At 40.5% G+C, this 13,871-nt stretch overlaps 1 pseudogene; it reads right to left on the bottom strand.

Moving 5' to 3' along the window:
* Positions 1–5,133: 5,133 nt before the first annotated feature.
* Positions 5,134–5,756, bottom strand: LOC101330848 (guided entry of tail-anchored proteins factor 1 pseudogene; annotated as a pseudogene).
* Positions 5,757–13,871: the final 8,115 nt, after the last annotated feature.

Below are 13,871 nucleotides of genomic sequence, written 5' to 3'. Positions count from 1 at the left end.
TGGGAGCTTGTCAGAAATGCATACTCTCAGGCCCAGCCCAGAGTCTGCATGTTAACTGAACCAGAATCTGCATGTTAACAAGATCTCCAGAGGATTCTTATACACATTATAGCTTGAAAGGCACTGGGTTAAGCAATTATTTACATTGAGAAATCTCTGGGAAGGTTCTCCTATCTTCAAATATTAACTCATCTTAGGTTACACAGTGATCAAAATGTAATCATTAAATATTCTTTGGATTTCTCTTCTTGTAATATTTCTCAAAAGAGTAACAGTAACAATACTATAATTTTACGTGTGTGTTGTTAATTACCATTTCCAAAGCACTTTCATACCTGTGATGTCACTTGATAACTTTGTGATGGGTAGCCCATTAAACTAATGCACCCTTATCATTCTACCAGTAAATATGAAGGTAGGTCAATATTGTATTGCTTTTGCCTAAGACCATTAAAAAATCAAAGAATACTTTGATGGTAATCATTTTGCAATATATAAATGTATCAAATCAACACATTGTACACCCTAAACTTATACAATATTATGTCAGTTATATATCAATAAAGCTGGGAAAAAACTGCAAGAATAATATATAGGTACAGTGAAATCCAACTAAATGAGTGCAAAATTGACATAAGAGTTTTGAGATAAAAGATAATATAGTGAGGATATATTTCTAAGCGTGAAAATATAGAAGGGTTCATAGAATCCCAGAAAGAATCTTCATCATTGGGTAGATTTAATTATTATGTCTAAAATAACATTCATTCTAATTGTTCAAGTGAAAAGAAGTGGCTCTGGAAGCTACATATGTGTTCATTTAAATCAGGTAACAACTTGAGTTAGAATTAGCCTAAGAAAATGCAGATATACAATGCAAAAAGGAGAATAGAAGATCTATTAACTTGGGAACTATAAAAACAGGTTTGTAGATATATCTGGACACTGCTGTAAAGTTTTGTCTGCAGATTAAGAAGGTGACATTGACCCAATAATGTCACTTACTATAATCATCTTTGATTTTATTATACTGTACCTGTAGGAGGAATTTAAGCTTGTAATAGGTGGCCTATTGCATCCTAAAACATTTAGGAGGAACTGAGATAAAGCTATTGTGGATTATGGTGGCTCTAAGTCCAGTCCTAACAATTTTGTAGTTTCCAAATAAAGTTCTCAATGGAATCTTTCTAAATTGAAAATCATTAAATAAAGTGACAGAGACAGGGGTTCTAACTGGGGGGAACTGTTTCCCAAGATGAGAAATGTTAAGCATCTAGTGAAAAGCTAAAACTTTTAGGCTCACTGTCACAGGTGATACGTGGCTGCAAACACAGCTTAAGGTGTAGTCCCTGGCTTAATGGAGTTTGCGATCTAATTAGGAGATAATATATATTTGTGTAACAGATAATTAAAATGCTAGTCAAATGAGTGATACAGACAGTAAATGTTAAATTAGAGAAAGATGGCCAGAAGCCGAGTTGCACTAAGATATGGCAATTAATATCAGATGATCAAGGTTTGAGGCGTGACTCAACCACTTAAGAACTGTAACCCTGTTAGTTGACCGCTCTAAACTCCAGTTTTCCACTCTGTAAAATCAGGATAATTACAATAGCTTTCTCTAGGCTGTGTTAAAGACTAAGTGGTCTTGGGAGGATGCCTGGCCCATATGTTAGCTAAGAAATTCACCTTCCTCATGACTGAAGGACCTGGGGCAGAAAGAGCATTGGGTGTCTGAGGATGGGCTTACTGAAAAGGAGTAGCTAGAAACATAGAGGCCACCAGCTTTGTCCACTTCACCATTTGCTAAAGGTCATCCCTAAAGGGAGACCTGGGTTGTTTCCCTCAAAGGATACAGCTCAGATTTGACGGTACTTCAAGCTTTGTAGAGTACTAAAAGATCTCATTTCATTGCTTACCATCCCCTGACATGCCCAACCTAATCTCTATAATCTAAAGTACCTGTGGATGCCCAAGGCCCAAGCCAGCAGCTTTTTAGGGTTAGAAAGAAGATTGGCATCAGTGAGTTGCAGTGATGAAAGGAAAGGGGACCGGAGAGAACGTGAAGTAGCAGAACCGGTTTCCTTGCTAGCCTCTGCACAGTACTGCCACCTGGTGGTTATTTAATAAACCACAATATCTCTTCCTCCCATAGTCTTGTCCTAAAGTACAGCCTTAGTGTTAACGGAGAGAACGTGGTGATGCACTGTATTCGTTTCTGGTGACTACTGTAACAAATTACTACAAAGATGGTGACAACAGAAATTTATTCTCTCATAGTTCTGGAGGCTAGAAGTCCAAACTCAAGGTGTGGGTGAGGCCATGATCCCTCTAGAAGTTCTAGGGGAGAATCTGTTCTTTGCCTTTTCCAGCTTCTGTTGGTTGCTGGCCGCTGTTCCTGAGCTTGTGGCTGCATCACTCGAATCTCTGCCTGCCTCTTCACATGGTCTTCTCCTGTTCTGTGTGCCTGATCTTCCTTTGCCTCTCTCTTAAAGGGACACTTGTAATGGCATTTAGGGCTCACTTGGAAAATCAAGGATTTTCTCTTCATTTTAAGATGCTTAATTCAATGGACATCTGCAAAGACTCTTTTCCAAATAGGGCAGCATAGACAAGTTCCAGGCATTTGATGTGAATATCTTTTGGGGACCATTTTTTGGCCTAACACATTTATTCTTTATTATCATTTATTATACATTGTTGGTAATGAATATATAAAATCGATTGGGACTTCCCTGGTGGTGCAGCAGTTAAGATTCCACCTGCCAATGCAGGGGACACAGGTTCAAGCCCTGGTCCGGGAAGATCCCACATGCCGCCGAGCAACTAAGCCCGTGTGCCACAACTACTGAGCCTGCGATCTAGGGCCCGCGAGCCACAACTGCTAAGCCCGAGTGCCACAGCTACTGAAGCCCATGTGCCTAGAGCTCGTGCTCTGCAACAAGAGAAGCCCCCACTCGCCACAACTAGAGAAAGCCCACGCGCAGCAACGAAGACCCAACGTTTCTTTGGTTTAATAAAAACAAAATTATTAAAAAAAAAAAAAAGATTGATCTGCTGGCCAGGGCAGGCCAAGAGGATAGGATGCAGGATATAAAGTTTTGAATTTGGGTGTGGGGATGAGATAAGGAGGGAAAAATCTAGAGTGTCAACTTTTCTAGGGAAGGCCAGCTTGGGTGGGACAGCTCAGTGAGAGACCCTGGGTGGCTGGGAAGCAGCACAGAGGACTCTGGGCACATGGTGTGGAGGAGAGAGTATAGAAAGGGCAAGAAAGGGGTGGTGAGCTAAGATTTAACTTTTGTTTGTTTTTAATAAACTGAATGTGAGTGGTCCTAACCCTTAAAATCCTCTATATGTATAAGGAAATGGGCACTCTCAAACACTGCTGGTGAGACTGGTGGAGTTGGTAAAATCCTTTTGGAGAACAATTCTACATATATATCATGTACCTCCATCCAGTAATTCTAAGAAGTCTAGAACTCTATTTTAAGGAAATGATCAGAATACAGGAAGATTTATGCACAAAGACATTCCTTATGTCCTTTTTTTATGGTGCTCTTGAGTGTTTGTAAACAACTCAAATGTCTACCTTTAGAAAGTAATAGTTGAGTGAATTATGGTTCATCTATATGATGAAATATTTTATAGTCATAAAAGTATGTTTATGAAAAGTATACCATAACATGAAAAATGCTTTTATGTGAGATGTTAAGCAAAATAAGTAGGAATTATGAATACATACATACATACTTTACACAAATATTAATTCTAAATTGATTCAAGATTTAAAAAAATATGTATATGTCACCTCTTTATATGTATATATACATATTGAACTCTCAGAAATTGTGCATAAATATTTAGGTGACATAACCACCTCTTAAAAAGCACAAACAGGGACTTCCCTGGTGGTACAGTGGTTGAGAATCCACCTGCCAATGCAGGGGACATGGGTTTAAGCCCTGGTCCAGGAAGATCCCACATGACGTGGAGCAACTAAGTCTGTGCACCATGACTACTGAGCCTGCGCTCTAGAGCCCGCGAGCCACAACTACTGAAGCCCGCACGCCTAGAGCCCGTGCTCCGCAACGAGAAGCCACCGCAGTGAGAAGCATGCACAATGCAACGAAGAGTAGCCCCCACTTGCTGCAACTAGAGAAAGCCCGCGTGCAGCAACAAAGACCCGATGCAGCCAAAAGTAAGTAAATAAAATAAAATAAAGTTATTTATAAAAAAGCACAAACATCATATCGTTTATTTTTGTATTCATCTAGCTCAGTAAAATCTTGCCTCCTGAACCTAAATATTTTTCCCTCTATGTTTATTTCAACTTTTGTTCCCAAGCAGTTAGGCTTAAAAATTTGTAGATGTATACAGTGTATCTGTGATACATGCTGAATTACTACAGGAACTGCAGCTATAAGTTGAACAAATATGGGTGAATGGGCTTGGTCCTAAAGGATGTAAGGGACTTTGACAGAACCAAATAGAGTGCCAGCACTGCCACTGGTCTTGGAGCTCATGGTACTTGGATTTTAGCACTGATACAGAAGAGACTTCTTAACAGAACTTTTTTGTTCATCAATCTAAAGTATTTAAAGTCAATTCATGGTGGAAATCTAATTAAAGGTCAATATAGAAAAATGTTCTTATACTGATATTTTAAAATATGGAGATACCTCAGAATAAGCAATAGTGATAGAGTTAACCAAGTACTTCCTGACCTTAAACAAATACAAATATATATATATATTTTCCTTAATAAAGAAACTTATTAAGCTGCCCTCTCAGCACAGCCAGCAGCACGTCAGTCTCCTCTCTGAAGAAATTTATTGATATGGGAAAATGCTTACATAATAAGAGGGGTAAAAAATTGTATGTGCCAGATAACCTTAACCATACAAAAATAAATAGAAAAAAAGACTGGAAAAAATATACCACAATGTTAAGAGGGGTTATCCATAGCTACTGAGTCTTTTTAAAAGTTTTTTCTTATATTTCTAATCATTCTACGATGACATGTACTAATTTTAAAACCCAAAAGAAATTCTTTCAGAAGTGAAAGAATGGCCGATAGCAGGAAATGCTGCAGAGGGGCTAAGCATAGTGTGAATTGAAAAGGAGTCACAGAATTTGGGAACCAGAGGTGGTGTTTCAATAAATGGGGTATCAGACCCCAGGTATTGGGCTTGGATTACTGAGGCAGGCTTGGGTTGAACTGTAGCCCTGCTACTTCACATTTCGGTGACACTGGACACGTAAGTTCTCTAGGCGTCAGTTCCTTTGCTGCAAGCCCTGCTACTCCAGTGGGAAATGCTACCAGGCGTTCTAGTGGAGTTATCCATCTACTCGGCACCACGGTCACAGGGACAGAGTAGTATGTCCAAATGAGTGTGACCATCAGGGCAGCTTGCAATATGTAGAAAGCAACACTTATAACCCATTTTATCTTAGGCAACTGAGCTGTCCGTGCTTTCACGTGAGTTTTGAGCTTATCAGTCATCTTGTTGATCTTTCTCTCCAGCCTGGCGTATCTGGCAAACTCGTCCATCACGTTGACGGTGGAGAGCTCCTGCTTCATACCCTGGATCTCTGCTCGCATCTGAGACTCCTGCTCCACGTCCTTCTGCAGCACCCTGGACGTGAAGGAGGAGAAGGACGGGAGGAGGATCCTGAGTACATTGCACCCAAACACGAAGCTGAGCACCAGCAGCCAAGCCCAGCAGTCAGCCTCTGCCGCGCTCATCTCGGAGGCTCACGGCGGCGCCAGCTCGGCTAAAACAGCTCCACCTGGGACCAAGCTGATGGCCGCGCGTGCGCAGTGAGCCCAGCGCCCCGCAGAGGCGCGCCGCCGCGCCTGCGCACTGTCTATTAATACTTAATAGTAATAATTATTACTTACATAATACTTAGATTTAGAACTCCCATACCCATTCCTGTCCCCATCTACCCCACTCTTTCCACTCTCATAGCTAACCATTTTATTAGTTTCTGATATATCCTTTCAGTGTTTCTTTATACAGATACAAGCAAAAATAAATATATATTTTCATTTCTCCCCTTTCTTATACAAAAGGTAGCATAGTACTTATACACTATTTTGCATCTGGCTTTCTTCACCTAAGTACATCCTGAAAATACAGAGCTTTCTCATTCTTTCTTACAACTTCATATAGTATAACATTCAATTATATACTATAGTTTAAAAAATCTAATCCCTTATTGGTAGACACAAGTTTTTTTCCTGTCTTTTGCTATTACAAACAATGAGAAAATGTACACACATTATCCATAAAGTGCAGATATGTCCTTATCGTGAATAAATTTGCAGAAATGAAAATGTTGGCTCAAAGGGTAAATTCATTAAATCTTCATTCCACTTAGAGTTTTAACCTGCTGTATGGTGTGAGGAAGAGATGGAACTTTATCTTTTTCTATAGTATAGATACCTGGTTGTGTCAACACTATTCATGTAAAAAATAAAGTCCATCTTTACCCCACTGATTTGATTTTGTACTAATTTTCTGTATGTATTTGGTTCTATGATGGACTTTCTCTTTTGTCCCATTGGTCTGTCTACTCATGTTCCAGTGACTCGGTGTGTACTTCTAAAATTTTGCAAGTTTAGCTCTGCATGGTTTTATTAAGGAGGGTGCAGGTACTATAAGAAAAAGACCCAAGATTGTACACAAGTAGTTTAACAAGATAGAAGTTGGTTTCTCTTTTAGGTTAACAGAGTAGAGGTAAGTGGTCCAGGGCTGGTAAAGAAGCTCTGCCATGTCTGGGTCCAAGGTGGCTGCTTAATCTTTTGGCATCTCTTAGCCAGCAGATGGGGAAAAGGGCCAAAGGAAAGCATGAACTTTCCCTTTCAGTGTCACAATGTGGAAATGGCTCACAATGATTTCCAGAACTTGGTCACTTGGCCACTCCAAGCCACAAGGGAGATGGGGAAATGTAGTCTCTTGCTGGATAGCCATCTACCTGGCTACAACTTAGGAGTTCTATTAGATAATAGGGGGAAATGGTCTTTACTACAATGGTGGCCTGATGCAAAGGACTCCAATGTTGAAGGTACTGGTGTTAGGGGAAGCACTGAATGAAACTGGCCAGCACCACACTAACCATTTGCATGAGTTATTTTATGACAGGAGGTCCTGATAAGGAACACGGAACTAACAAGCCACCACCAACCAGAAGAATTCGGGAAAGGTCAAAAGGAGACGCCAGTCCATATGTCCTACCAACCTCCCAGAATCCTCCTCGCTGGAATCCATCTTGGCTGAGTGATGCGCGCACTACCAGGAAGGACCCTGAGTCAGAACAATTGGCCAGAGACAATCCAGAAACTAATCCCATTACCATAAAACCCGAGACTGTGAGCCACAAGGCAGAGCAGTCCTCCTGGGTTCCCTTACCCTGCTGCTCTCCGCCCGGGTGCCCCTACCCAATAAAGTCTCTTGCATGGTCAGCACGTGCCGCCTTGGACAATTCATTTCCAAGTGTTAGACAAGAGCTCACTCTTGGGCCCTGGAAGGGGTCCCCCTCCCTGCAACAGTGAGGCACTGTAACCTGAAGAATGGCATAAACTCTTCTCTCCAGGGGACTAATGCAAAGGTGTCTAGGGTTCATATAGGCTTTACCTTCCTGCCCTCACAATTTTGGTGTTTTTTCCCCTCAGAATCATATTTATTGTTTGTTAGAGCTCCTCTCTCTCTGTCTCTGTCTCTCTCTCTGTCTCTCTCTCTCTGTATGTGTTCTCATATGTGTGTGGGTTTTTTTTTCCTTTTACTTGTTCTTTTCTCATTGCTTTACTCACATGTCCTTGGAGATATCAATCTTTTTCTGAGGCAACTCTTGGGGCTTGTTAATGAATTAATTGGCAAAAAAAAGCCTCCCAGAGAACAAAAACAAGAACCTGTTTATACCTCTGAACTTCCTACATCCCTTTCCTTGTTATCCCACTTGAATGTGATAAAGAATGGATAGCTTAAGCGGCCCAAATAAGTGACCTTTTACATTTGCAGAAGATGAAGTTTGCATATGAAATGAGATCTGGGTTATAGAGACTGCTAAGCTAAAGGATAGGGATAAAGCCAAAAAGAAAAGATCCTAAAGCCTTAGGGAGACCATATTAACTAAACTGGAATGCTTTAGAGAGTGAAAGGAGGCACTAAAGCAATTCAGTATATATGAAATATTTACCTACTGATCAACAAATTGGCTTTATTATATTGGTAGGCTATAAAACAGTTCTGTTAAAAACTAATTTCAAAAATAAAATTCTTTCTAAAAATAAAAACAACATATATCACTGTACATTAAAGCAAAAAACACTTATATTGATTATCTGAACATTAAAAAATAACACAAGCAGAATTTTTTGGTATATATTCACATACCTTAATCAGTTTCTTAGCCACACCTGTCTCTAACAGCACGTTACCAATATTTTTCTGAAAACGTATTTTTTTCCAGTATGGTCGTAATGTTTTAAATCTTTTCATAAAATTGCCTGCAATTTGTTTCACAGTTGCATTTTATGGTTAATAAATTTGAAATTGCAAACATCTTCAATTGATTCTTCTCATCACAATGTTTTTAACTGAGAAAACACCCTCTACAGGAGAAGAAAAAAATTCTACTAAATGGAAAACATTCTCAATACTAATATTTTTATTAGAAAGTATATATACTTCAGCTCAAATATATTCACAGGTTCTGTCTTTTTGCCTCCATTCAGAGTACCTCTCCTTGACTAACATTTTTATAAGACAAAATGTTGTCCATTAAGTTATCTCTACTTTTTTTTTTTTTTTTTTTTTTTTTTTTTTTGCGGTACACGGGCCTCTCACTGCTGTGGCCTCTCCCGTTGTGGAGCACAGGCTCCGGACGCACAGGCCCAGCGGCCATGGCTCACGGGCTCAGCCACTCCATGGCATGTGGGACCTTCCCGGACCAGGGCATGAACCCGTGTCCCCTGCATCGGCAGGCGAACTCTCAACCACTGCGCCACCAGGGAAGCCCTATCTCTACTTTTAATTCCTTTGACTGTTTTGACAAATTTAGATACTGCAAAATTTTAGGATGTGTCAACTTCATTCCATTCTGGAGCAGAATATCAAGTTACCTAATTAAAAATAGAATCCCCATCAAAAGATTTTCTCTACAACTTGAGATATCTCTAAGAACAGTTTGATATAATTTCAAAATCAAATGTTGTGCACCATGAAGGCTTCTCATTCTCCAGTCTTCCTTGACTCTTTCTACAAGTGTATGTATTAGCTCTTGGTGTCATAGGTTGGTATATTAGTTTTCTATTGCTGTGTAACAAATCCAACAGTTTAAAGCAACACCCATTTATTTTCTCAGTTTCTGTAAGTCAGGAGCCTGGGCTCATCTTGGCTGGGTAATCTGCTCAAAGTCTCACCAGACTACAATCTAGGTGTTGGCCAGGGTGACAGTCTCATCAGAGGTTCAGCTAAGGAAAGATCCACTTTTCTCAGAATGTTGGCAGACTTCATCTCCTTACAGCTGTAGGACTGAGGTTCTTGTTTTCTTGCTAGCTATTTACCAACGGCTGCTCTCAGCTCCTAGAGGCCACCCATTGTTCCTTTCCATGTGGCCCTCTCCATAGTCCCTTTCACAATATGGCAGTTTACTTCAAAGCCAGCAAGGGAGTCTCTTTAGTGCATGCCAGCAAGAGGGAGTCTTATATCTACATTGTAATCTAATCATAGGAGTGACATGCCATCATCCTCATCATATTCCATCAGTTAGAAGCAAGTCGCAGGCCCCACTCACTCAAGGGGAAAGGGTCATACAAAGATGTGAATACCAGAAGGTGAAGATCATGGGAGTCATCTTTGAATTTTTCCCAAGGTTCCCTGGGAAACAGACTCTGAGTTTGAGATTTGTGTGCAGGTGGATTATTGGGGGCTGCTTTTGGGAACAACACCTGTAAAGGAGTAAGGAAATCAGGATTGGATAGAGAGGGAGAAGCTGCAAAGAGGTCGCAACCAATCTCACAGACTGAGATGGTCCTTCAGAAATGTCCTGAAATGAAGCAAAGAAACTAGGCCTTTGTGACCTTCATTGAGCAATCACTGCATGTAGGCTGCCCCTGAGAAGGGGGCATGACCTTAGGCAAGGCAGCTCCCTTCAACACAGGACAATTTCTGAGGAGGTACTCAGTGTGAGCAGTCAGCAACCAATATTCCCAGCAGCTAGAAATGAGTGCCTTAGTTCTGAAGAGGGGGTTCTGAGTGAAATGTCACATCGCCATTACACTTGGTTAACCATAAAATCTCCTTAATTAGTACATATATTTCCCAACTACTATGAATAAAATTTAGTTGAATTTATAACAACAAAAGTGTTCTAAGGGCTCGGAACTGTATTGGCAGGTGAGTCAATGAGGGAGGGGCTACTCAGAAAAAAGTGGTGGTTTTGATATATAATGTCAAGGGTGGGTGAAGGGGATAGAATTTGGTGGATGAGAGCTCTTTCATGCCTTTAAATAGCATGCAAAATATCATGCGGGGCCAGGCTAACACATTAAATCCCCAAAGTCAAACATATATTTCAGTAAAATATAATAGAATAAGAGCAAAAGCAGGTTGAACTTTATTTTTTTCCGACAATTTAATTCCACTGCTGCTTTCGAATTTTTTTTAATGAATTAATTTATTTTTGGCTGCATTGGGTCTTCATTGCTGCGTGCGGGCTTTCTCTAGTTGTGGTGAGTGGGGGCTACTCTTCGTTGCAGTGCACAGGCTTCTCATTGCGGTGGCTTCTCTTGTTGTGGAGCAGGGGCTCTAGGTGCGCGGGCTCAGTAGTTGTGGCTCACGGGCTCTAGAGCACAGGCTCAGTAGTTGTAGTGCACGGGCTTAGTTCCTCCGCAGCATGTGGGATCTTCCCAGACCAGGGATCGAACCCGTGTCCCCTGCATTGGCGGGCGGATTCTCAACCACTGTGCCATCAGGGAAGCCCCTGAATTTTTAAAATATTTATTTATTTATTTTGACTGCACATGGTCTTAGTTGTGGCATGCAGGATCTTTAGTTATGGCATGCAGACTTCTTTAGTTGTGGCATGCGAACTCTTAGTTGCAGCATGCATGCGGGATCTAGTTCCCCGACCAGGGATTGAACCCAGGCCCCCTGCATTGGGAGTGCAGAGTCTTACCCACAGGACAACCAGGGAAGTCCCAGGATGAACTTTAATAGGGGGAAAAAATCTAAAGTCCTCTCTCTAAGTTTAGAAATAACTTGTATAAATGATGCAAAGGGTTGCCATGTCCTAAAAGCAGTTCATGTGAAAAATATCTGAGAGGTTTAATTTACCACAGCTTTAGCTCTATGGCATGACTGAGAAAAATGATAATGCAACCTTAAGTTGAGTTAATAGAAGTCTACGTTATTGTAAATAACAGTTCTAGTGTACCCTGTGCTAACCAGACCTCATCTGTGCCCAGTTAAAGGCAAAGTTTTTTATAACACACATGTAGAAAAGTGCATGAATCACAACTATACAGCTCAATGAATTTTCACAAGGTTAACATACCCATATAACCGGTAGAGTGACCAACTGTTCCAACTTCCCTAGGGGTGTCCCGGTTTTAGCACTGGAAGACTTGCATCTTGGGAAACTCCTCTGTTCTGGACAAACTAGATGGTTGTTACCCTAACCCATCCAGATTAAGACATAGAACATTATCAGCACCCTAGAAGCCCTCATATGGATCGTCAGTCACTACCCACTCTTCTTCCCCAAAGGAAACCACTATCCTGACTTCTAACACCATAGATTATTTTGAGGTGCTCTATTTTAATATGAGTACTACAAACTAAAGAGCAGAGGTTAAAACCTCATAGCTCATGGGCTGAATCTAGCTGATAGATGTTCTGTTTGAGTTATGCAATATTGGCCTGTAGAGCTTTTTCTTTTTTTCCACTTATTTTATTTGGGGGCCAGTGCTATGAGTTTTAATACAGGTATAGATTCATGCAACCCCTATCACACTCAGAATACAGAATAGTTCAATTGCCACAAAAATCTTCCTCACGCATCTCCTTTCTAGTCACATATTCCACCGGCTCCTAGTCCTTGGCAACCAATGATCTGATCTCCATGCCTCTAGCTTTGCCTTTTCCAGACTGTCATACATTTGGAATCTTATACACCATGAAACTCATGAGTGTGCCTTATTTCATTCAGCATGATACCCTTGAGGTTCATGCAAGTTGTTGCTTGTATTAATAGTTCATTCCTTTGTATTGCTGAACAGTATTTCATTGTATGAACATACTTCAGTTTGCTCATCCATTCAAGGACTTCTGCATTGTTTTCAATTCTGAGCAATTATGAATTGTGCTGCTATAAACATGTATGTACAGGTTTTTGTGTGAACATAAACCTTCATTTCTCTAGGGTGAATACCTGGGTGGGGGAATTGCTGGGTCATATGCTAGGTATAGGTTTAATTTTATAGGAAACTGCCAAGCTGTTTTCCAGAGTGGCTGTACCATTTTGCACTTCTATCAGCAATGTAAGAGAGTTCCAGTGCAGAGTTCTGCATCCTTGTTAACACTTGGTATTATTATTTTTATATTTATTTTAGCCATCTTAATTGATATAAAGTTGCATCTCATTGTGGGTTTCTTTTTTAAATGTTAATTTAATTTAATTTATTTACTTTTGGCCGCGTTGGGTCTTGGTTGCCGTGCACGGACTTTCTTCTAGTTGCGGCGAGCGGGGGCTGCTCTTCGGTGCGGTGCGCGGGCTTCTCATTGCGGTGGCTTGTCTTGTGGAGCACGGGCTCTAGGCACACGGGCTTCAGTAGTTGTGGTGTGCAGGCTCAGTAGTTGTGGCATGTGGGCTCTAGAGTGCAGGCTTAGTAGTTGTGGCACATGGGCTTAGTTGCTCCATGGCATGTGGGATCTTCCCGGACCAGGGCTCGAACCCGTGTCTGCTGTATTGGCAGGTGGATTCTTAACCACTGCGCCACCAGGGAAGCCCCTCATAGTGGTTTTTTAAATTTTTATTTATTATTTATTTTTAAACATCTTTATTGGAGTATAATTGCTTTACAATGGTGTGTTAGTTTCTGCTTTATAACAAAGTGAATCAGTTATACATATACATCCTCATAGTGGTTTTAATTTGCATTTCCCTAATATCAAATGGTATTAAACATTTTATCATGTGCTTATTTGTCACCTGTATATTCTCTTTAGGGAAGTGTCTAAGTCCTGTGACCATTTTTTAAAAATTGAGTTTGTTTTCTTACCATTGAGTTTTGAGAGTTCTTTATATATCATGAATACAAGGTAACAGTGACTGCAACAAATGGCTTCTCATAGCTCTTAGGATAAAAATCACATCTTTATCATGGTTATAAGCCCACAGGATCTGGTCTCTCCTTACCTTGCCTCACCAGTATAATTTTAGAACTCTCTTCCTTCCACTCTATTTTCCAGCAACACTGGACTTTTTATATTGTCTCAGGCACTTTCCCATTTTAGGAACTTTTCATCTCTGATGCTGCTTCAGATCTGTAGTAGATACAGTTTTCTGATATTTTTGAGCTTCCAGGTTCTCATCTGTAAAATAGAGATAATAAGAGTACCTACTTCAAAGCTTTTGTGAGTCGTAAATGAGTCATGTATGTTCAGTCCTTAGCACAGTGTCTGGCATACAGCAAGCGCTCAATAATTGGGAAGTATTATTAAATTCAGTGTGTCAGATTGTATGCTTGTTTTGCTTTCTTTGCTGACAACCTTGGTTGCTATTCTATCTTATCCAAAAGGAATTGCTTCCCACTACCACAGTAACCCAGGTGGAGTGAAATAAGCGCTAAATATATGCAGAGC

This window comes from Tursiops truncatus, chromosome X (assembly GCF_011762595.2).
Source record: "Tursiops truncatus isolate mTurTru1 chromosome X, mTurTru1.mat.Y, whole genome shotgun sequence".
Classification (NCBI taxonomy): Eukaryota; Metazoa; Chordata; class Mammalia; order Artiodactyla; family Delphinidae; genus Tursiops; species Tursiops truncatus.
The sequence above is the reverse complement of the archived record's forward strand: the minus strand, read 5'-3'. Positions and strand labels throughout refer to the sequence as shown.